We start from the raw sequence: 24,296 nt of genomic DNA on the forward strand, positions 1-24,296 counted from the left end.
CCATGGAGACAGAGGATTTTATTGATGCTTTTTTTTTTTTTTTTAACAAGCACACGGTAAAACAAGGATATACTTTATAGACAGAAAACAACAGATAAGTGGGTTTCTTTTTCTTAGGTCAAGCACACATCAAATTAGGTGAAGCTGAAGAAAAGAACTTTCCAAAGCAAGTCACTAAAAATGTCCTTTAAAAATCATTTTTGGCATGGCTAAAATACAATTTCCCACACACATGCTTTGTCAGAAATTCACTCACTTGCTATTTAAAATCAGGTACCCCATTGATGAACACCTTTAGTTATCTTAGGGCTTCCCTGGTGGCCCAGTGGTAAAGAACCCACCTGCCAATGCAGGATGTACAAAGCTCGATCCCTCAGTTGGGAAGATCCTCTGGAGTATGAAATGGCAACTTGCTCCAATATTCTTGCCTGGAAATTTTATGGACAGAGGAGCCTGGCAGCTACAGTCCATGGGGTCACAAAGAGTCAGACACGACTGAGCACACACACACATTTCTCTTCTAAACAGAGACAGGTCATAAATGCCATAGGATATCAGAGCTGGAAGGAAATTTTGAAATCAAGCTTCTCCATTTTACAGAGGAGGAAGCTGAGGCTCCACAAGGTGAAGAGAATGAAAGCATGAGAATCGCACTGGTTTTATGGGTTGGACTGCCTGTGAACATGATTCAGAATTCAGACTGAGAAAGAAAATATACTCCCAGGCTTCCAACTGACAACACTCTTTTTTTCTTAGTTGCTTTTTTCTTGGAGTAGAGTTGAATTGGAATTCTGGTATACAGGTTGCATTAGTTTCTGGTATACAACAAAATGGCTCAGCTATACCTACACATACCCTTTGTCATATGCTTTTCCATTATGGTTTATTACAAGACACCAAATAGCTTCCTGTGCATATGGTAGGACCTGTTCCTTATCCGTTTGCACCTGCTGATCCCAAACTCCCAGCCCATCTCTCCCAGCCCCTCAGTCCCCCTTGGCAACCACAAGTTCTATTCTCTTGCATTTGAGTCTGCTTCTGTTTCTTGGATAAGTTCATTTGTGCCAACTGACAACACTCTTTGTCCATAGCTTAATCATGAGAATGGAGGCTGGCCACAAGCCCGTGAAGCAAAAGGCAGAGGAGCAAGGGGGTGTCACACTGGTGGGGTGAGCACACTGACAATGAAGGGGAGCCCATACAAGGTCCTGAGGCAAATATAGTTCATCGCTGTTTCCCCCGAAGAGTCTGAGCTTTAGCTAAACCTTTTCAACCACGGCTTGCTGGATTTTTAATAACTAGGCAAGCTGATAACCTTTCTTCTGAGCATTTTATCTCTGGTGCTAAAACAGATCAGCCTGCTACGTCATTGTGCGTTTTCACCCGAACATGGAAACACGCAGGAGCAAAGAGCGAAGCACCCGTGGCTGCGTTCATTACCCACCTCTTGGTTCCCCCTCCATCCTTTTCTCACATGCGGCAGCTGCGAAGATGCCAGGCAGTGTTCTCAGTCATGATTCGCTCATCTCTCAGGCTCTGAAACCTCTGTTCTCACCCATTCTCCTGCCTCAGATCTCCTATATCTGAAGATGATAGGAAAATAAGAAAATATAAGGGCTCATTAGACAAACACAACATCCTATTACATGCAGTGATGAAAGTTTAATTCAGATTTGGCATGTTTGCTAAGTCACTTGGGTCATGTTCAACTTTGTGTGATCCTACAGACTGTAGCTCTCCAGGCTCCTCTGTCTATGGGATTCTCCAGTCAAGAATACTGGAGTGCATTGCAATGCCCTCCTCCAGGTGACCTTCCCGACCCAGGGATTGAACCCACGTCTCTTACATCTCCTGCATCAGCAGGCAGTTTCTTTACCACTAGCGCCACCTCTATTCCAGGCAAAAGTTTCACACAGAATTCGCTCCTGTGTTTTCACCTTCCCACGAACCCCAATCATAGGCAAAAGCAGCAGAATGGATTTTTCCCTCGTTACTGAGATATAATTGAAAAATAAAATTGTAAGATATCTAAAGTACATAAGGTGATACATAAGTATCACCTTATACTATATAGACACACACACACATTGTGAAAGGATTCCTTCCATCCAGGTAATTAACACACCCATCACTTCCCACATTCACCCTCTTTCTTTCTTGATAAGAACATAGAAGTATTAGTCTATTAGTAAATGTCGATCATACAATACTGTGTTATCAATTACAGTCACATTTTATATATTAGATCCTCAGCCCTTACATATCTCATAACTTGAAGAGTTTATACCCTTTTACCCGCCTCTCCCTATTCCCCCCAACTGCCATCCAGTGGCAACTACTTTTCTACTCTGTTTCCATGAGTTTGATTTCTCTTAAGATTCTACATATAAGTAATACCGTGCATGATTTGTCTCTCTCTGTCTGGCTTATTTCATTCAACATAATGTGCTCCAGGTTCACTCATTTTGTTGAAAATGACAGGATCTCCTTTTTTTGTTTTTCTTTTTCTGAAGCCTGAATAATATTCTTCTCTGTGTGTTTGCATGCATGTATCACATCTTTGGATCCATTCATCTACTGATGGATAATTAGGTTATTTCCACATCTTGGCTATTGTGACTAAAGCTGCAATCAACATGGGACTACAGATATCTTATAGAGAAAATAATATGGGGTTTGGGGGATATATACACATAAGGGATGGCTGGATCTGTTTTTACTTCTTGAGGAACATCCGTACCATTTTCCATAGTGGAAAACATTTCCCATCAACATTATACAAGGCTTGCCTTTTCTCCATATCCTTGCCAAAATTGTTATTGCTTGTCTTTTTTTTAAGAACTTCTTAAAAAACAAATTTTATTTATTTTTAGGCTGTGCGGTACATGGGAACTCAGTTCTCTGACCAGGAATTGAACCTGCATCCCCTGCATTGGAAACATGGATTCCCAACCACTGAACCACCAGAGAAGTCTCTCTTGTTTTTGTTTTTTTTTTTTTAATAATAACTATTCTAACAGTTGTGGGGTGATATCTCATTGTAGATTTGATTTGCATTTCCCTCTTGATTAGTAATGGTGAACACCTTTTATGTATCTATTGACTATTTGCATGTCTTCTTTGAAAAAATGTCTATTCAGGTCCTTTGCTCATTTTAAATTGTGTGTGTGTTCGCATGTGGGTTTTTTGTTTTTTGTTTGTGGGTTTCAGGCCTGGGTTGGTTTTTTTCATTTGTTTTTTGGATTTTTTAATTTTTATTGTTGCTATTGAATCGTATGAGTTCCTTGGTATATATTTTAGATATTAACCCCTTACTGGATACATACTTTGCAGATTATTTTCTTCTATTCCATGGGTTTCATTTTGTTGATGGTTTCCTTTACAGAGTGAAAGCGTTATAGTTTGATGTAGGCTCAATTGTTTATTTTTATTTTTGTTGCCTCTGCTTTTGAGATCAAATGCAAAAAAAAAAAATCATTGCCAAAATCAATGTTGAGGAGCTTACTCATGTTTTCTTCTAGGTGATCTGTGGTTTCCAATTTCACACTCAAGTTTTCAATCCATCTGGAGTTTATTTGTGTGCATGGCAGTGGTCCAGTTCTGTTCTTTTGCATCTGGTTGTTTTCCTAACATCATTTATTGAAGAGACTGTTGATTCCCCATTGTATATTCGTGGCTCCTTCATTGTAAATTTAACGGCCATATATGTGTGGGCTTATTTCTTGGCTCTCTATTCTGTCCCATTGATCTATGTGCTTGTTTTTATTGCAGTATTATACTCTTGTGATAACTATAGCTCTGTAATATAGTTTGAAATCAGGAAATGTGATGCCTCTAGCTTTGTTTTCTTTCTCAAGATTACCTTGGCTATTATAAGTTTTTTTTAATTTATTTTTAATTGGAGGATAATTACTTTCCAATGTTGTTAGTTCCTGGTTGTTTTTCTCTTGCTAGAGTTCTCACTATGTCTTTAATTCTTGGTATTTTAATTATGTGTCTCGCTGTGGGTCTTTTTTGATATATCCTATTTGATACTGTCTGGGCTTCCTGGGTCTGGACTGGATGTCCATTTCTTTCCCTGTACTAGGAAAGTTTTCAGCCATTATTTCTCTGAATAAGCTTTCTGCCCATATTTCTCTTCCCCTTTGGGGACCCCTGTAATGCACAGTGGTCCATTGGACGCTGTCCCATAAGTCTCACAAGCTGTCCTCACTGTTAATCATTCTTTTTCCTTTTTGTTCCTCTAACTGGATGAATTCCATGACCCTGTCTTTGATATCTCTGATCCTTTCTTCCGTTTCATCTCTTCTGCTGTTGAGCTCCCCTATTGAATTTTTCAGTTATTACATTCTTCAGTTCTGTGTTTTGTCTGGTACTTTATATATTCTATATCTTTGTTGAAACTCTCAATTTGTTTATGAATTGCTCCCCTGACTTAAGTGAGCATCCTCATAGCCATTATTTTGAACTCCCATCAGTTAAATCATTTATCTCCATTTCATTAAGATCTGTTTCTGGAGATTTATTTTGTTCTTTTGTTTGGGACATATACCTGTTTCTTCATTTTCCTTGATGATCCATCTTCTGCACATTAGATAAAACAGCCCCCTCTCCCAGCCTCAACAGAGGGATTTCATACAGGAAATGCCCTTTATCCTCCAGCCCCACCCAGGCTCTTGTTTGTCTCTCACTTGTCTGTGTCACCTCTTTTGTTGTTAGTGGGTTCCAGTCGTTGAGGGTACGCCAAAACCCAACAATATCTTAACGGTGGGGGTCACATTCAGTGCCTAGACACAGGTTGACTGGATGCTGTATCCTCAGGAAGCAGCTGAGAAAGTGTGCAGTTAAGCCCGTTCCAGGGAGAAGCTGGGAGGTGGGCTTTTTTACCTCTTCTCTCTGCGTTGCTGCTGCTGCTAAGTCGCTTTAGTCGTGGCCGACTCTGTGTCACCCCATAGACACACCCCACCAGTCTCCCCCATCCCTGAGATTCTCCAGGCAAGAACACTGGAGTGGGTTGCCATTTCCTTCTCCAATCCATGCAAGTGAAAAGTGAAAATGAAGTCGCTCAGTTGTGTCTGACTCTTAGCAACCCCATGGATTGCAGCCTACCAGGCTCCTCCGCCCATGGGATTTGCCAGGCAAGAGTATTGGAGTGGGGTGCCATTGCCTTCTCTGTCTCTCTGTGTTAGGCTTATGTATATAGTCATGAAGGAGGGATGCTCTTGCACTTATTTGTAGCTGCTTCTTTGATTGCTACAGTGCTGTGGAACCATGAATGCAAGCCCAATTGCTCTCAGAACCTGCAATCCAGGGACTCATCCCTTGGGCAACAGAGCAAAAGCTGGGCATACAGGCATGCGTACAAGCTCTTCCCAGTGAGAAACTGAAGGCACACGAAGCAGTCTATAGTGAAATAGTAGAGAAGAAAACATCACTTTCCCTGGTCTCCAAGGAAGGTTGCTGGGAGCCCCTAGACATGGGCTAAATTAGAAGTCTGATCCTCAGACAGCAGTTTTCAAAGTACGCAGATGGACCCCTTTTAGGAAAACACTGGGAGATGGTTGGTCTTGCCTGCTCCCTCAGTGTGGGGAGTCCTGGGAAACAGACACAATGAGTGCTTGTGCCCTGTAAACAGATGCTCCTCTGCCTGCTACAGTCTTGCTGGTTCTGTAGACACAAGGACTCTTTGGCTTTCAGGGCTCAATGCTATGGGGGCCTGTATCTCAGACGGGAGTCTTAAAGGTTGGGTTGCTAAGCGTGGGCTCCAAACTTCAATTATGAGGGAGAAGCTGAGAACTGGGAGCAACCCCCACATGGTATGGTGCTGTGCCAAGGGTGTGGTTTATGGCAAGAGCGTGTTCCAGCTTTTCCTACTCGTCTTGATGTGGGTATTTTTTCATTTTTCCATTGTGTAGGAGTCACTAGTTAGTTTCTGGATTTCTTTCAGATGTAATTGCTCTGTGTGTGGCTGTAAATGTCTGGCAGTCAGAGTGTCCGTGGGAGGAGAGGTGCTCAAGAGTCTCCTATATCAACATCTGGGTCAAACCTCTCTCCTCCAGAAAGTTTTTTTTTTTTTTTTTTAATTCCCTGAGAATCTCTTTATTTCCTGGATCCTTCTTGCAATCAAAGACTTTAGAAAGTTTGAAAGAGCTGACAGTCGAGTTGGGAGAAAGGGCAAAAGAAATCCATACACAGGGCATAATAATATTACAGACTGGTTTATGAGAAGTGATCTTTTCTAATAAATGCTTCCTGCTGCTCCTGCTGTATCTTAGGCTCCATGATGGGTGCTGAAATACAGAGGTGAAGACACAAATCTAGTCCACAGAGTTTTGAGTCTAGTGATAATTGAATAAAACTAAATCTTCTCATGAAAAGTAATGGTCTGGATTAAAGACTGAAACAAACTTTATCACCTGGTTTGGGCTGGAGGTCAAGACAAACTTACCACCTGATGTTAACCACAGTTTACACATGTACATATATCTGTAGGATTAAAATGTTTTCTTGGGGCTTTCCTGGTGGTCCAGGGGCTACGACTCTGAGCCTCCAATGCAGGGGGACTGGGTTTGATCCCTAGTCAGGGAACTAGATCCCATATGCTGTAACTAAAGATCCTGCCTGCTATAACTAAGATTCCACATGACGAATGAAAGTAGAAGATCCCGAGTGCAGCACCTAAGAGCCAGTGCAACCAAGTTAAAAAAAAAAAGTTTCCTTTTCCATTTTTTTTGCCCCTATTATAGATGGGCTAAAAATGTCTTTATACTCTGAATAGTTTCCTGAACCTAAGGCAATACCAGAAATATAGTTAATATTCAATGAATCTTTGATGCATGAAGAAAACTACAAAAAATGTTCTGCTCTAAGATTTATTTTTTGTATTTCATCCAGGAAGGTCCACAATCCTTTAAAACAATAAAGCTGACATAGGATCAACAAAGCCAAAATGAAGGTATGTCAAAGGGCTCCTGCTGGAAAGGGCATATAGATGCTCTGGTCACTCTAACTTTGATTAAAGAGAGAGAATCAAGTGGTAGACAAGCCAAGGGAAGAAACAGAAGGCCTGTGGCCCCACCCCCAGTGTCTGGCTGCTTACTGAGGCCACTGTGTGTCACTTTCTACCTGTTAAGATTCTGGACCTCTCTCTTCTAAGCCCTTGGCATCATCCTGATCCCCTGGAAGTTATTTATCACTCACTGAATTTGTCTAGTTTAATACACTTTTCTGACTTGGCCCAGGATCCCCGCAGGCCCAAACATCCTTGTCAGACCTCTCCTTACTGGCGTGAACTTCCCTCCACTGGGAAAGGATGCTGAAATCATAAAAAGGAATAGGGAAGAGAAAAGAAGCCCTCACAAAAGATAACGAAGGAATAGTTTTAAAGGTAGAAGTAACACAATGTGCTGTCACACAAGGGATGTGTTGTGGGGGGCAGACTTCCACACAGGGTGCAAGGGGTCAAGGACAAGAACTTTAGAGACTCTTTCTGATAAGCAATTCTGCAGTTTGCCAAATGGGCTAATTTGGATTTATTAATCTGAGTCTTAGCATTCATAGATGAATAATAATACCACTTACCATCATGACAGTCTGTGACCACTAAATAAGTTAATACATTTACTATCTGGCACACACATTTGCAGGGCTTCCCTGGTGACTCAGTGGTAAAAAATCCACCTGCCAATGCAGAAAATGCAGGTTTGATCCCTGGGTGGCGAAATTCCCTGGAGGAGGAAATGGCAACCCACTGCAGTGGGCTGAAACTTCCATGGACAGAGGAGACTGGTGGGCTACAGTCCATGGGGTCTCAAAAGAGTCAGACACGACTTAGCGAGTAAACAACAACAACATACATTAGCAGAGATGTGAATGGACCTAGAGAGTGTCATACCGGGTGGAATAAGTCAAAAGTGAAAAACAAATACCATCTATTAATGCATATATGTGGGATCTAGAAAAATGGTACAGAGGAACCTATCTGCAAAGCAGAAATAGAGACACAGATGTAGAAAACAAACATACAGACACAGTGGTGGAGGGGAAGGGGGAGTGGGATGTATTGGGAGATTGGGATTGGCATATATACACTATTGATACTATGTATAAAATATATGACTAACGAGAACCTACTATACAGCACAGGGAACTCTACTCAGTGCTCTGTAGTGACCTAAATGGGAAGGAAATGCAAAGAGGTGGTGATATGTGTAGACATATGACTGATTCACTTTGATGTATAGCAGAAACTAACACAACATCTTAAAGCAACTATACTCCAATTAAAAAAAAACAAAAACAAAATAACACCTGGCACTCAGCATGTTCTCAAAGTTGGCTAATATCATGATAATAATGTTCCTTGGTCCTTGACCCTTTCCTAAGTGTATGGACAAATGTAAAAGATCCTAAAGTTTGCATTTATAATCACAAAGTTAGTGCCATTTTTGTTCCCAAGGGACAAAAAAAAAGTATTAGAATATAGGAAAGGAGCCTGCTTCACCCTCTGTATTCACAATTGCACATATTTCTTCCTGGAGGGAGTGAGTTGGACAGATTGTGATGTACAGCTGACTCATTGGAAAAGACTCTGATGCTGGGAGGGATTGGGGGCAGGAGGAAAAGGGGACGAGAGAGGATGAGATGGCTGGATGGCATCAACGACTCGATGGACTCGAGTTTGAGTGAACTCCAGGAGTTGGTGATGGACAGGGAGGCCTGGCGTGCTACAATTCATGGGGTGGCAAAGAGTCGGACACGACTGAGCGACTGAACTGAACTGAACTGGACTGATGCACAGTTGTTAGCAGGAATGCAGAACAACCTTGCAGTAAATCAGTTTTTAATTTGTATTTCTGGAAAATTGGGAAAATGCTTTAAAATTTTCTGCAATTATTTGCTGGTGAGGATGTAATTCCAGGGACCCAACGCTTTCCCTTTCCTCAGTGGCAGCAACTTCCTCAGACAGAATGAGCAGGCCTGGTCTTTTTTTTTTTTTTTCATGTTGTACATGGAGCTGTGGAGCCGCAGCTTCCAGGCTCTAGCTGGGACGGCGTCCCTCCAGTGGAGCCATTCCGGTCACATTAAAAAAACCCTACCTGTGGCTCCTTCCAGCAGCAATCTGCTTCTGCACTCACACCATCTCCCCTACTCAGTTCAAGCTCCTGGGCGATGACGATGAAACTAAAATGGGACTGGAAAATAATTTGATGGGGCATCACCAAACATGGTTGGGTTTTAGACTTTTCAAAAGTTGATGCCAAAGTCAATAACAAGACCAGAGGATGAGTTCCTAGGAAAGGTGACTCTTGAATGGGAGCCGAGAAGTCTTGGATGGTTAGAGTGCCAGGGAGAGGATTCATGAATTATTAAAAAAAAAAAAAAAAAGAAGAAGAAGACAAATCCTGCTCAGAAAAGCCAGGCCACAAGAAAGCACCAAGAACCAAGAAAAACTGAGAGACAGGGACTTCCCTGGTGTTCAGTGGCTGGGACTGCAGGCTCCAAGGCAAGGGGCCCAGGTGTGATCCCTGGTCAGGGAACTAGATCCCACATGCCACAACAAGACTCTGCATGCCACAACAAAGACCGGTACAGCCAAATAAATAAATAAATGAGTGAATAAACAGTAGGGAAAAAAAAAAAAGATTGAGTAACAAATGGAGTATCTAAGATTTTAACATAGACAGTGTGCCCAGAAAGTCAACTTCAGGAAAATGCTACTGAGGGACATAAATGAGACCTCTGGGCCCAGTTGCCAGACAGTTTTAACCTGGAACCAAATAGAGAAGGGAGCTTGCTTGTTCAGGAAGCATAAGCACTGGGAAAGAGCAGTACATCAGGCCCTGGTAGACTGAATTATTGGATGGCTGCCCTGTATCCATTCCTTCCTTCATGCCTCCTAACCAAACCTCAGTTTCTTTCTCTGGATTTTTTCTTCCCCTACACAGCCTTGGAGAAGGCTGACCCCATCCCCAGGTCCTAGGGTGAGTCTTAGCTGTCTAAAAGCAATCCAATCCTCCTTTCCAGAGGTTGGAAAATTGTCCTTTGACCCATTGAGACCATGGACAGGCTTCCTGGGGCTTCTGCTAAAGCTCTGCTCAATCTTCTAGAAGACATTCTGGACATTCCTCAAAGACTGTTCTGTCTGATGAAAGGCCCAGAACTGCTGCCAGCCTGGGAATGAAGTCAGTCCACTCAGGGATGAAGAGCTGAAGAAATACATAGGGAGCAAGGGCCATGGAATGAGGGCCCTCAGAAGTCATTTTGCCTAAGATTTCCAGTTTCACAAGTCCATCAAATCCTTATGGCTGAAGCCAGTTTGATTTCTCTGCTTATGTTATAGGTGATAGAACACCTTAGAATAAAAGAAAGGGACATCCCTGGTGGTCCAGTGGTTAAGACTCTGCACTTACGATGCAGGGTATACAGGTTTGATCCCTGACTAGGGAACTAAGATCCCACATGCCTCAGGCCAGTGCCAAAAAAAAAAAAAAAGAAGAGGAAGAGAAGAAGGAGGAAGAATTAGATATAAGATTTTTCTTTTAGATATAAGATTTAGAAAAACTATTGTAGGTTTGGGAGAATGGCATTGAAACATGTATATTAGGATATGTGAAATGAATCGCCAGTCCAGGTTCAATGCATGATACAGGACACTCGGGGCTGGTGCACTGAGATGACCCAGAGAGATCGTATGGGGAGGGAGGTGGGAGGGGGGTTCAGGATGGGGAACACATGTACACCCGTGGCGGATTCATGTCAATGTATGTCCAAACCAATACAATATCGTAAAGTAAAAAAAAAAAAAAAAAAAAAAAGTTCCTCTAAAAAAATAAAATAAAAAGCTTCTTTTCAAAAAAAAAAAAAGAAAAACTATTGTAATTTGCAATACATCAGTACTCCAGCCCAGATCCAGCTGACTTTGGAAGCCTGTCTGCCCACTCTCATCTCACACTGCCTTTCCACTGATGAGCAGAGACAAGCACACTCTTCACTGCCTGCCTCAGTAGGGTGTGCCGTGGACCTCCACATCAGCTGGAAAAATAGCTTTTGCTTGAGAGACAAAGGGCTGTACATAAGAGCAAGGGAAAGAGCAGGAATCCTGGAACTCAATCTTGAAAGAAAAACCAAGATCCTGTGGAGGCAGGAGAGGCAGAAACTGCTGGCTTCCGTTCTGTTCTCTGGCTTCTCTGGGTCATGTTTCACCACAGTGCATATCCAAGCAGGAAGGGTAAAGAAACTGCTTGTAACTCCTGTTCTAAAGGCCTTAACAGAAACAAGTCGATGGAGAAAATAAAATGCTACCAGTGGAGTCAAACTGGTAGAGAAATTGACTGAGTACACTTTGGTAAAAGAGCAAGGAAAGTTACACCCTTAACTTCATCTGTTTTTATTTTCCTACCCTTTAAGGTAAGTGAAATAAGGCATATATTTACCCCCTGTAAGTCATGGAAATTCAGTATGAACATGCCTTTTTAGGCACTATGTACTTTTTCCTTGGAAAATGGCTTATTAACTTCCTAGATAACTTGATTAACACAGACACTTTGATAATCCAACAGAACACTCTAAGATGGAGTTAATGGCTTCCCTGACAGCTCAGTGGTAAAGAATCCACCTGCTAAATACAGGAGATGTGAGTTCAATCCCTGGTTGCGAAGATTCCTTGGAGAAGGAAACGGCAACCCACTCCAGTACCCTTGCCTGGAAAATTCCATGGACAGAGGAGCCTGGCAGGCTACTGTCCATGGGGTCGCAAAAGAGCTGGACATGACTTAGTGACTCAACAACACCATGATGGAGTTAGCATAAGTAATACAGTTACTTGATACAGTAATAGGTGGAAGAGGTAAGATCATCTATTCTAGAATAGATTCTTTCCCTGCCCAGCTCAGAAGGGGACCTCCTACTCCCAGGGCAATGGAAGACAGATTCTGATTCTTCCAGGTCCTGATGGGGAGGTGGAGGCAAGGGAGGGCATGCTGCCCCTCCCATGAGGGCGCTCCCATCACTTCCCAGTAACAGAAGGTCTACATGCCACCACATGGCCCAGGATTCTCCATTGAAGTCTGTAACTTCGATGGTAAGTCACATGAGAAATAGTATCAGACACCACAACTCCCTCATCTGGAAATACCCAAACCTGGTTATTCTCATCGATCTTTTTTACCCCCTGGTCTTAGTTTCCCAAAAAGGGAATGATTGAACCCATGGGCTCAGCAGTGAAAGCCTACAGTCCTAACTCCTGGGTCACCAGGGAACTCTCCCTCCTTGAGCCTCCTAATCTGAATTTGTGCTCAACAGTTATCTGATCTTACTGTGAATTTGTGATAACAAACCTAACGTGGGTGCGATGCTGCCTGGCAATCGTGAAATATATTCCCTATGCAATTCACTCTTCCAATTACTCCCTTTTCTCTCCTTAGGCCTCAAACATTTCCTGCCCTCTTCATTCTCAACCAATGGCTTTGCCTCTTACTTCAGTGGGAAAATAGATGTAAACAGAAGAGAATTCCATATCTTCCCAAGATCAAATTTACCAATTTTTCATATATACCAGGTGGGTCTTAGGAAGCACTACTACAAACGAAGCTAGTGGAAGTGATGGAATTCCAGCTGAGTTATTTCAAATCCTAAAAGATGATGCTGTGAAAGTGCTGCACTCAATATGCCAGCAAATTTGGAAAACTCGGCAGTGACCACAGGACTGGAAAAGGTCAGTTTTCATTCCAATCCCAAAGAAAGGCAATGCAAAGAATGTACAGATTACTGTACAAGTGCACTCATTTCTAATGCCAGCAAGATTATGCTCAAAATCCTTCAAGCTAGGCTTCAGCAGTATGTAAACTGAGAACATCCAGATGTTCAAGCTAGATTTAGGAAAGACAGAGGAACCAGAGATCAAATTACCAGCATACACTGGATCATAGGAAAAGCAAGGGAATTCCAAAAAATTCCTACTTCTGTTTCACTGACTACGCTAAAGCCTTTGACTGTGTGGATCACAACAAACTGTGTAATATGCTTAATGAGATGGGAATACCAGACCACATTACCTGCCTCCTGAGAAACCTGTATGCAGGACAAGAAGCAAGAGAACTAGACATGGAATAACAGACTGGTTCAAAATTCGGAAAGGAGTATGTCAAGGCTGTATTGTCACCCTCTTTATGTAACTTATATGCAGAGTGCATCATGCAAAATGCTGGGCTGGATGAGTTGGAATCAAGATTGCTGAGGGAAATATCAACAACTTGAGATATGCATATAATACCACTTTAATGGCAGAAAGTGAAGAGGATCTAAAAAGCCTCTTGATGAAGGTGAAAGAGGAGAGTGAAAAAACTGGCTTAAAACTCAACATTCAAAAAACAAAGATCATGGCATCTGGTCCTATCACTTCATGGCAAATAGATGGGGAAAATGTGGAAACAGTGTCAGATTTCATTTTCTTGTACAGTTTCAAAATCAATGCAGATGATGACTGTAGCTACAAAATTAAAAGACGCCTGTTCCTTGGAAGAATAGCTATGACAAACCTAGACAGTATATTAAAAAGCAGAGACATAATTTTGTTGACAAAAGTCCATATAGTCAAAGCTATGGTTTTTCCAGTAGTCACGTATGGATGTGAGAGTTGGACAATAAAGAAGGCTGAGCGCTGAAGAACTGATGCTTTTGAACTGTGGTGTTGGAGAAGACTCTTGAGAGTCCCTTGGACTGCAAGGAGATCCAACCAGTCAATCCTAAAGGAATCAACCCTGAATATTTATTGGAAGGACTGATGCTGAAGCTCCAATACTTTGGCCACGTGATGGGAAAAGCTGACTCATTGGAAAAGACCCTGATGCTCAGAAACATTGAGGACAAGAGGAGAAGGGGATGACAGAGGATGAGATGGTTGGATGGCATCACTGACTCAATGGACATGAGTTTGAGGAAACTCCAGGAGATAGTGAAGGACAGGGAAGCCTGGTGTGCTGCAGTTCATGGGGTTGCAAAGAGTCGGACATGACTTAGTGATTGAACAACAACACGTATTGCATGTGTGCTAAATTGCTTCAGTCGTGTCTGACTCTCTGCAACCCTGTGGACTGTAGCCTGCCAGACTCCTACGTCCATGGGATTCTCCAGGCAAGAATATTGGGGTGGCTTGCAATTTCCTCCTCCAGAGGATCTCCCTGATCCATGTCTCTTATGTCTCCTGCATTGAATCCGGCAGATTCTTTACCGCTCCATCGGGGAAGCCTCATATAACAACCGTGCTTGTCGCCAGTTGGAATGACTGCTATCAAAAACTCTACAATGAATGCTGGAGAGGGTGCAGAGAAAAGGGAACCCTCTTACACTGTTGGTGGGAATGCAAACTAGTACAGCCACTATGGAGAACAATGTGGAGATTCCTTAAAAAACTGGAAATAGAACTGCCACATGACCCAGCAATCTGACTGCTGGGCATACACACTGAGGAAACCAGAATTGAAAGAGACATGTGTACCCCAATGTTCATCACAACACTGTTTACAACAGCTAGGACACAGAAGCAACCTTGATGTCCATTGGCAGATGAATGGATAAAAAAGCTGTGATACATATACACAATGGAATATTACTCAGCTATTTAAAAGAATGCATTTGAGTCAGTTCTAATGAGGTGGATGAAACTGGAGCCTATTATACAGTGAAGTAAGTCAGAAAGAAAAACACCAATACAGTATATTAACGCATATATATAGAATTTAGAAAGATGGTAATGAAGATCCTATATGTGAGACAGCAAAAGAGACACAGGTATAAAGAACAGACTTTTGGACTCTGTGGAAGAAGGTGAGGGTGAGATGATTTGAGAGAATAGCATTGAAACATGTATATTAGCATATGTGAAATAATAGATCACCAGTCCAAGTTCAATGCATGAAACTGGGCACTCAAAGCCGGTGCACTGGGACAACCCTGAGCGATGGGATGTGGAGGGAGGTAGAGGGGAAATCAGGATGGGGGACACATGTACATCCATTGCTAATTCATGTCAATGTATGGCAAAAACCACTACAATACTGTAAAGTAATTAACTTCTAATTAAAATAAATTAATTAATTTTAAATAAAAACCAGGCTTGTCCTTATCTAGCCAAACCCTCCCCTTGTACACAGAATCTCAGCCCCTCTCATCTGCTCTTAATTATGCAAGAACCTCAAGGGGTTGGTGAGACTCCTGAAAATACATGCAAAATGTCCTGTGTATAAGCTTTTTTGGGGGCCTGAGGAAACAGCCATAACTTTCATAAAAATCTCAACTGAAACATTTAGCTCCACCATTCTAAAAGCTAGTAACTGCCAACATTTACTGAGCCTTTGATATGTGCCTAGTATTAGCATGAATGCATTAAATTAATGTTGCAATCTTTAAATTAATCTCAATGCAATCTTCTGATAAAAATATTACTGAGATACCTATATCACAGGTGAGCAAACTGATGCTCAGAGAGTTTGGATAACCTGTTCAAAGCTGTACAGTTCCAGTTGTAGGGCTGGAATTCTAGGCCAGACAGGAGCTAAAGCCCATCACACTAGGAGAACTGGCCACCAAGGGATATAGTATTCCTGGCCCTCATCTTATCTTTGGAAAACATACAAATACACACATACAAACAAGATGCTATTTTACCATCAAAATTATTCTAATAAAACACAAGTCTAGGGAGAGGTAAATGGCTTTACCTCTTAAGTAATTTAAATGATATATTGCTTTCTACGTTGTTCATCATTTTTAATGAACTATTATGAGATATTATGCAAATTTAAAGTTATCAGCCTTCTGTAAATAACAAAAATATCTCAAATATTTAATCAGTGATTTATAATTGCTCAAGTGATCAAAGAAGGTAATTAAGCCTGTTCCTTGAATTCTGTATATTGAGACAATAAAAAAAATTGTTCAGTTTACGTTATTAATGACAAAACGTGAGTCACTACAATACATCCTTACTTGTTACATCTTGGCCAGTATTTATCCCCACTTTAAGTCCGCAGGTCAAGGGACAGGTGCTCAGGACATTCAACTGTCCTGCCTTGAAGCTTGTTTTTCCTGGTTCTCAATAAAGAAAACCAGATAATCTTCTGAAAATAAGACTGCCAAGATGTAGCCACCTTTCCATTGCTTCACACTGCCTAGTCTTCATTTCTTGTTTTGTAGAAGTCATAAGCAACAAATCCAACTATTTGGAACAGATAGAAACATTTTCTTGAGTTTCTACAATCTGTCACAATACACAGACAAAGTCTTCGAGAATTCTTGTCTTTCCTTGTAGTAGGTTCATTCCAAGTTATAATATAAAATGATGAGAGAGGGATTTACCACAGAAAACCAATCAACGGAGAAACCTTGACTCTTAACCTGTGCCTCTTGGCAGACAGGTTTCTATATCCAGGAAATATTTCATCAAGGATCCCTAGGTGCTCTTCAGTTTCTAGGCACCACTTACACCAATACATTTGGAACATGCCAAATCTACCCCCAAATTCTGCAAATCTCCCAATAAGTTCCTTTACAGTCCATACTCAATCTATGGTGAGCTTTGCCATTCTGCAAAACCATTCTGCTGATGCTGGATTTGTTGCTTTCTCTGCCTGGTACACCTTTCCCTTCTTCTTCCTCCTCCTTGATTTGGCCAATTCTTCTTCCTTCAAACATCACCTCAGAGACGCTTTCCTTGAGCATCCCTGCCCTAACTCTGGGAGAGTTCCCCTAGTGGTTCCTCTGTTTCCTCTTGTGGTTCCCCTAGTCCCCTATTTACTCTTATCTTAGCAACAAACTGTTGTTATGGCCTATTGTCTGTCCCCTTGCTAGACTCTACCATTCCTGGAACAAAGAACTGTTTCTGCTTTGTGAAAACATTCATCTTTTATTATAACCCAGTGCCTGGATTAGAACAGATGTCAAATAAAAATTACTTGTTGAAGGAATGAATGACTGTCCTCATTTATCACTATCCTCTGTTTAGGGCTACATGCCTATAGATGCATGCAGGAAAGTGGTATATAGGAGTAGGACAAGGACACAGATAAATTAAATAGAGAGAGAACAAAAGTCTTACCCACCCTCTAGATTCATCAGACAAAAACTGCCCTCCAAGGTCATTCCCTGGCAGTCCAGTGGTTAGAACTTGGTGCTTTCACTGAGGGGGTCGGGGCTTGATCCCTGCTCGGGAAAGATCCCAAAAGTGCACTGTGCAGCCAAAAGCACAAAACCAAAAACACTGTCCTCCAAAAATATTCACTTCCCTCACCAGTCTTTACGATAGCCCTCTTCATTTCTTATCAGTTTGTTTTTTGCATTATCTCTTTACTGCTAACTCCTGATCATTCTTAAAACTTGCCTTTCTTTCTATGTCTACTAATGACCACTTTCATCAGATTCAAATTGTCTCTTTACTTGGATGTTAAAACAGCACAGAAATAATTTTGCAAATAAATGTGGTATACAATACATAACACACACTAATTTGTGCCTTACAATACTATGATAGGGTATGTTTTCTAGTGTGTAGCTGGAGGACATATCCCTTCATACCTGGCTCTGATGTCCAGTGGGGCTTACATTCATGGGTTCAACAGGATGGTAGTGAACAAAAGACTAGTTCTGAACTGGTTATCATCCCAGGGCTCAGCACAGAGAAAGCAGACAGAAACATCCATCTCCCTGTCTTCCCCTGAAAGAGATATATTTGCATACTTTAAAAGCTGCAACCTGAGGTTCCATCTTCCAATCAGCCTGAAGCCACTTGTTGACTGAGATTCTCCCAATCAGGGCACTGACAGGTCTTGGAGCACCCTTAACTACTGGGAGCTGTCAAAAGCAAAAGAGCCTGCTTGGCGATCACAAAGGTTTGAGAGAGAACCAAGAGCTCAGACAGGGTTGAACAGTAAGATTCATTTCCTACATAATACCACTACTTCAAAACTGGGAGAAGTGGTTGTTTTATCTAATGCTAGAAACCAGCACAGAGAATCAAGAAAAATGAAGAAACAAAGGAATATATTCCAAATGAGAGAATAAGACAAAACTTCAAAAAAAAAAAAAGTTAATGAAGATTTAGCTGATGGAACTTAAGATAACGATCACAAAAATTGCCGAGATCAGGAAAGTAATGCATGAATAAAATAAGAATTTCATAAAAGAGATAGAAAATATTTAAAAGTACCAAACAGACACATAAAATTAAAGATTACAATAACTGAACGGAAAACTTCAATAGCGAGTTTCAATAGTAGACAAGCTGAAATGAGAAAAGGATCAGTAAACTTTAAGACAGGGCAATGGAATTCATCCAGTTAGAGGAGCAAAAAGAAGAAAGAAAAAGCATGAAGATAGCTTAAAGGACTTATAGGACAATACCAAGGAAACCAATAATTGCACTACAGTGATCCAAAGAGGAGCAAAAGAAAGGGGCAGAAAATTTGCTGAAACAATTAATGGCTGAAAACTTCCCTAAGCTGGGGAGAGACCTGAAATAAAAAAAAGAAGAAAACAACAACAACAACTTTACACCTCAAGCAACCAGAAAAAGAAAAACAAACTAAGCCTAAAGTTAGCAGAAGGAAGGAAATAACAAAAGTCAGAGCAGAAATCAATAAAATAGAGATTGAAAAACAGTATAACAAGATCAATGAAACTAAGAGCTTCTTTTTAAAAGATAAAACAGACAAACCTTTATCTGGACTTACCAAGACAAAAGAAAGAAGATGCAAATAAATCAAAAGAGAAATAAAAAAAGAAACATTACAACCAGTACCATAGAAATACAAAGGATCATAAGAAACTACTATGAGCAATTACACACCAAAAAAGTTAGGCACCCTAGAAAGAATGGATAAATTTCTAGAAACATGCAAACTACCAAGACGGAACCATGAAGAAACAGAAAATCTGAACAGACTGACTACTATTAAGGAGATTCAGTCAGTCATCAGAAACCTGCAGACAAAAGCCTAGTACAGATGGCTTCAAAGGTGAATTCTATCAAACATTCATCATCAAACAATCAAGAATTAATACTTACTCATCTTAAACTATTCCCAAAAATTGCAAAGGAAGGAAAACTTGTGAAGTCATTCTACAAGGCCAGCATTACCCTGATGCCACATCCAAAGATCACAAAAAAGAGAAAACTACAGGCCAATATCACTGATGAACACAGATGTAAAAATCCTTAACAAAATATTAGCAAACTGAATTCAATGATACATTAAAGGGATTGAGAAATGACATATTTCCTGCCATATCCATAAGCAAGGATGTCACAGCCATCACCGCTTCTGGCCATCCAAATGTAAATGCCCCAGAGGGCACCCAGTAAAGAGAATAATACCTGCTAACCATAGCCATCAGGCTGCAGCCACTTCCCACAGAGCGTGGAGGGGATATGAAAAATGCAGGACACTGGGCCCATATAGCTGAGATACGTACGAAAGGAATGATTTCAGTGAGCCCAGACTCTTGTACCTTCCCATATATAAAAAGCACTAAATCCCTTAATTTGCAAAATCTGGTTTTCCTTAATTAACAATAATCTTTTGAGGTTCAAACTATCTGCCCTTTGTTACAAACTTCTATATAACCTGACTCCTTCCCCTGCCTCCTCAGAGCAGTTCTCTTAGGGTTACTCGAGATGCTGTCTCCTGGGCCTAAAGTCCTAAAAATTCCCACCAAATAAAATAAAACTCTCAACTTTTAGGTTGTGACTTTTTAAGGCCAACAGTTTCATACACCATAGTGAAGTCTGATTTACCTCAGGGATGAAAGGATGGATCAATATTCTCAGATAAATCAATGTGATATACCACATGAACAAACTGAAGAACGCAAACTATATAATCATCTCAATAGATACAGAAAAAGCATTTGACAAAATTCAACATCAATAGATACAGAAAAAGCATTTGACAAAATTCATACATGGAATAGATACATCCATTCATACATGGAATAGATACAAAAAAAGCATTTGACAAAATTCATACATGGAATTCAATTCCATGTATGGTTAAAAACTTCTCAATAAAGTAAATACAGAGGAAACTTACTTCAACATAATAAAGGCAAGTCCATAGCTAACATTATACTCGATAATGAAAAGCTAAAAGCTTTTCTTCTGTAAGGTCAGAAATAAGATAAGATGCCCACTGTCACCACTTTTACCCAACACAGTATTGGAAGTCCTAGCCAAATAAATTTGTCAAGAAAAAGAAATAAAACACATTAGAATCAGAAAGGAAAAAAGTAAAACTGTCTCCATTTGCAGATGGCATGATATTACGTATGGAAAACTCAAAATACTCCATCAAAAAACTGTGAAAGTAAGCAAATTTGGCAAAGTTGCCAGATACAACATCAATAGACAAAAAATAGTTGTGTGTCACCAACACGGATCTATCGTTTAGCTCATGGCAGTCTGCTCAGCGTTATGTGGCTGCCTGGATGGGAGGACAGTTTGGGGGAGGACGGATCCATGTATCATGTAAATGCATGGCTGAATCCCTTCACTGTTCACCTGAAACCATTACAACACTCTTTGTTAATTGGCTATGCCCAATGCAAAATTAAAAGTTTTAAAAAATCAGCTGTGTGTCAATACACTAATAATGAACTCTCAGAGATCAAGAAAACAATCCCATTTACAACTGCAGCAAAAAGAACAGAGTAGCTACAAATAAATTAATCAAGGAGGTAAAAGACTATACACTGAAAAGTATAAGACACTGATTAAAAGAACTGAAGAAGAAACAAATAAATTGTAAGATATTCCATGCTCATGGCTTGGAATAATTAGTATTATTTAAATATCCATATTATCAGAGAAATTTATAGATTCAATGCAATTTCTATCAAAATTCTAAAGGTATTTTTCCACAGAAATAAAACAATCCTACAATTCATATAAAATCACAAAAGAACTCAAATAGCCAAAGTAATCTTAAGAAAGAATGACAAAGCTGCAAAACTCACATTTTCTGATTTTAAAATATATTACAAATTGGTCAGGTTATGAGCTTTCAGAGGAATATATTGTAGATGAATCTTCTCAAAACTCAATAATCGATAAATGACCTACATATTCTTAAGGACACAAAAGAAATGTGGTATTTTCATCCAGTTAGTCATTTGACAGGAAAAATGTCACTATGCAATGTTTTGTGACAAGAACTTGGACCATCTTGTTTTGCCAAAATGATGTATGATGATACTCTTTAATATTTTTCATTGTTTGTGTGTCAATGTTTGAGTTGAGGTTTACTATGTTAAAATTCTTGTAGAAAAAAAAAAGTTCATTTGGATTTTTCTGTGACATCATACAGGAAGCCCGAATGAACTTTTTGGCCAACCCAATGCATTCTTTTGTATTCATTTTCCCAACAGACAATTATGTTCCAATTCAGCAAAATAAAAAAAAAAAATTAAAAAAAAAAAAATATATTACAAAGCTATAGTAATCAAATTGCCAACATCCGCTGGATCATAGAAAAAGCAAGAGAGTTCCAGAAAAACATCTATTTCTGCTTTATTGACTATGCCAAAGCCTTTGACTGTGTGGATCAAAATAAACTGTGGAAAATTCTGAAAGAGATGGGAATACCAGACCACCTGATCTGCCTCTTGAAAAATTTGTATGCAGGTCAGGAAGCAACAGTTAGAACTGGACACAGAACAACAGACTGGTTCCAAACAGGAAAAGGAGTTCGTCAAGGCTGTATATTGTCACCCTGTTTGTTTAACTTATATGCAGAGTACATCATGAGAAATGCTGGACTGGAAGAAACACAAACTGGAATCAAGATTGCTGGGAGAAATATCAATAACCTCAGATATGCAGATGACACCACCCTTATGGAAGAAAGTGAAGAGGAACTCAAAAGCCTCTTGATGAAAGTGAAAGAGGAGAGTGAAAAAGTTGCCTTAAAGCTCAACATTCAGAAAACGAAGATTATGGCTTCTGGTCCCATCACTTCATGGGAAATAGATGGGGAAACAGTGGAAACAGTGTCAGACTTTATTTTTCTGGGCTCCAAAATCACTGCAGATGGTGACTGCAGCCATGAAATTAAAAGACGCTTACTCCTTGGAAGGAAAGTTATGACCAACATAGATAGCATGTTCAAAAGCAGAGACATTACTTTGCCAACAAAGGTTCGTCTAGTCAAGGCTATGGTTTTTCCTGTGGTCATGTATGGATGTGAGAGTTGGACTGTGAAGAAAGCTGAGCACCGAAGAATTGATGCTTTTGAACTGTGGTGTTGGAGAAGACTCTTGAGAGTCCCTTGGACTGCAAGGAGATCCAACCAGTCCATTCTGAAGGAGATCAGCCCTAGGATTTCTTTGGAAGGAATGATGCTAAAGCTGAAACTTCAGTACTTTGGCCACCTCATGCGAAGAGTTGACTCATTGGAAAAGACTCTGATGCTGGAAGGGATTGGGGGCAAGAGAAGGGAATGACAGAGGATGAGATGGCTGGATGGCATCACTGACTCGATGGACATGAGTTTGGGTGAACTCTGGGAGTTGGTGATGGACAGGGAGGCCTGGCGTGCTGCGATTCATGGGGTCGCAAAGAGTCAGACATGACTGAGCGACTGATCTGATCTGATCTGATAGTAATCAATACAGTATGATACTGGCATAAAAACAGACATATAGATTAATGGAATAGAACAGAAAGCCAGAAATCAGCCCATACACACATGGTAAATTAATTTATAACAGAAGTCTCAAGAATGTACTGGGAAAAGGGCTATCTCTTCAATAAATTGTTATGGAAGAACTGGAGAGCCACATGCTACTAGACCACTATGTATAAAAATTAACTCAAAATGGATTAAACTCGTACGTAAGACCTGAAACCATAAAACTCTTGCAAGGAAACAGGCTTTAAATTCCTTGACATCTTTCCTGGCAATGATTTTTTTGGATTTGACACTAAAAGCAAAGGCAACAAAAGCAAAAATAAACAAATAAGACCACAGCAAACAAAAAGGTTGCACGGTAAAGGAAATCATCAACAAAATGAAAAGGTAACCTTCCAAGTGGGAGAAAATATTTCCAAATTATGTATCAGATAAGAGGCTGATATTCAAAATGTATAAAGAACTCATATAATTCAATAGCAAGAAGACAAATAATCCAATTTTTAAAATGGGAAGATGATCTAAATAAACATTTCTCAAAAGAAAGCATTCACATGGCCAACAAGTACATGAAAAGATGCTCAATATCACTAATCATTAGTGAAATGCAAATCAAGACCACAAAGAGAAATCACCTCACATCTGTCAGAATGCCCACCATCAAAAAGTCTACAAACAATAGATGCCAGAGAGGGTGTGGAGAAAAGGAAACCCTTTTGCACTATTGCTGGGAATGTAAGTTAATACAACCACTAGGGAGAACAGTACGGAATTGTCTTAAAAAACTAAAAACAGAACTACTATATGACCCAATAATCCCATTACTGGGCATATAACCAAAGAAAATTATAATTCAAAAGACACATGCACCCCAGTGTTCCTTGCAGCAATATTTACAATAGCCAGGATATAGAAACAACCTAAATGTCCATCAACAAAGAAATGGATAAAGAAGTTGTGGTACATGTGGAATATTAAATACATAATGGAATATTACTCAGCCATAGAAAGGAATGAAACTGGGTCATTTGTAGAGACGTGGATGGACCTATAGAGTGTCATACAGGGTGAAGTTAGGAAAACAAATATGGTATATTAATGCATATGTGTGGAATCTAGAAAAATGGTATAAACTTTATTTGCAAAGAAGGAACAGATATATAGATGCAGAGAAAAAAGTGTATGGACACCAAAAGGGAAAAAGGGGTGGTGGTGGGAGGAATTGGGAGACTGGGATTGACATATATACACTGCTGCTGCTGCTAAGTCACGTCAGTCGTGTCCGACTCTATGCGGCCCCATAGACGGCAGCCCACCAGGCTCCCCCGTCCCTGGGATTCTCCAGGCAAGAACACTGGAGTGGGTTGCCATTTCCTTCTCCAACGCATGAAAGTGAGAAGTGAAAGTGAAGTCGCTCAGTTGTGCTGACTCTTAGCGATCCCATGGACTGCAGCCTACCAGGTTCCTCCGTGCGTGGGAGTTTCCAGGCAAGAGTACTGGAGTGGGTCGCCAGTGCCTTCTCCACATATATACACTACTATATATAAAATAGATAACTAATGAGAACTTACCGTATAGCACAGGGAACTCCATTCAAGCTCTGTGGTGACCGATCTG

The 24,296-nt window shown here is 40.4% G+C and overlaps 1 long non-coding RNA gene and 1 other non-coding gene across 2 annotated transcripts; one reads left to right on the forward strand and one right to left on the reverse strand.

The window, feature by feature from the left end:
* LOC147365675 (uncharacterized) lies at positions 1–24,296 on the reverse strand. Its single transcript, XR_015132652.1, has 2 exons — positions 24,251–24,296; positions 1–1,583 (listed from the first exon to the last, which is right to left on the reverse strand). It is a non-coding gene; the product is annotated as an uncharacterized LOC147365675 (long non-coding RNA).
* Positions 10,377–10,449, forward strand: TRNAV-UAC (transfer RNA valine (anticodon UAC)). The gene has a single exon. It is a non-coding gene; the product is annotated as a tRNA-Val (tRNA).

This window comes from Bos grunniens, chromosome 9, assembly GCF_055505025.1.
Source record: "Bos grunniens cultivar Pamir isolate PY7600 chromosome 9, Bosgru_T2T1.0, whole genome shotgun sequence".
NCBI classification, from domain to species: domain Eukaryota; kingdom Metazoa; phylum Chordata; class Mammalia; order Artiodactyla; family Bovidae; genus Bos; species Bos grunniens.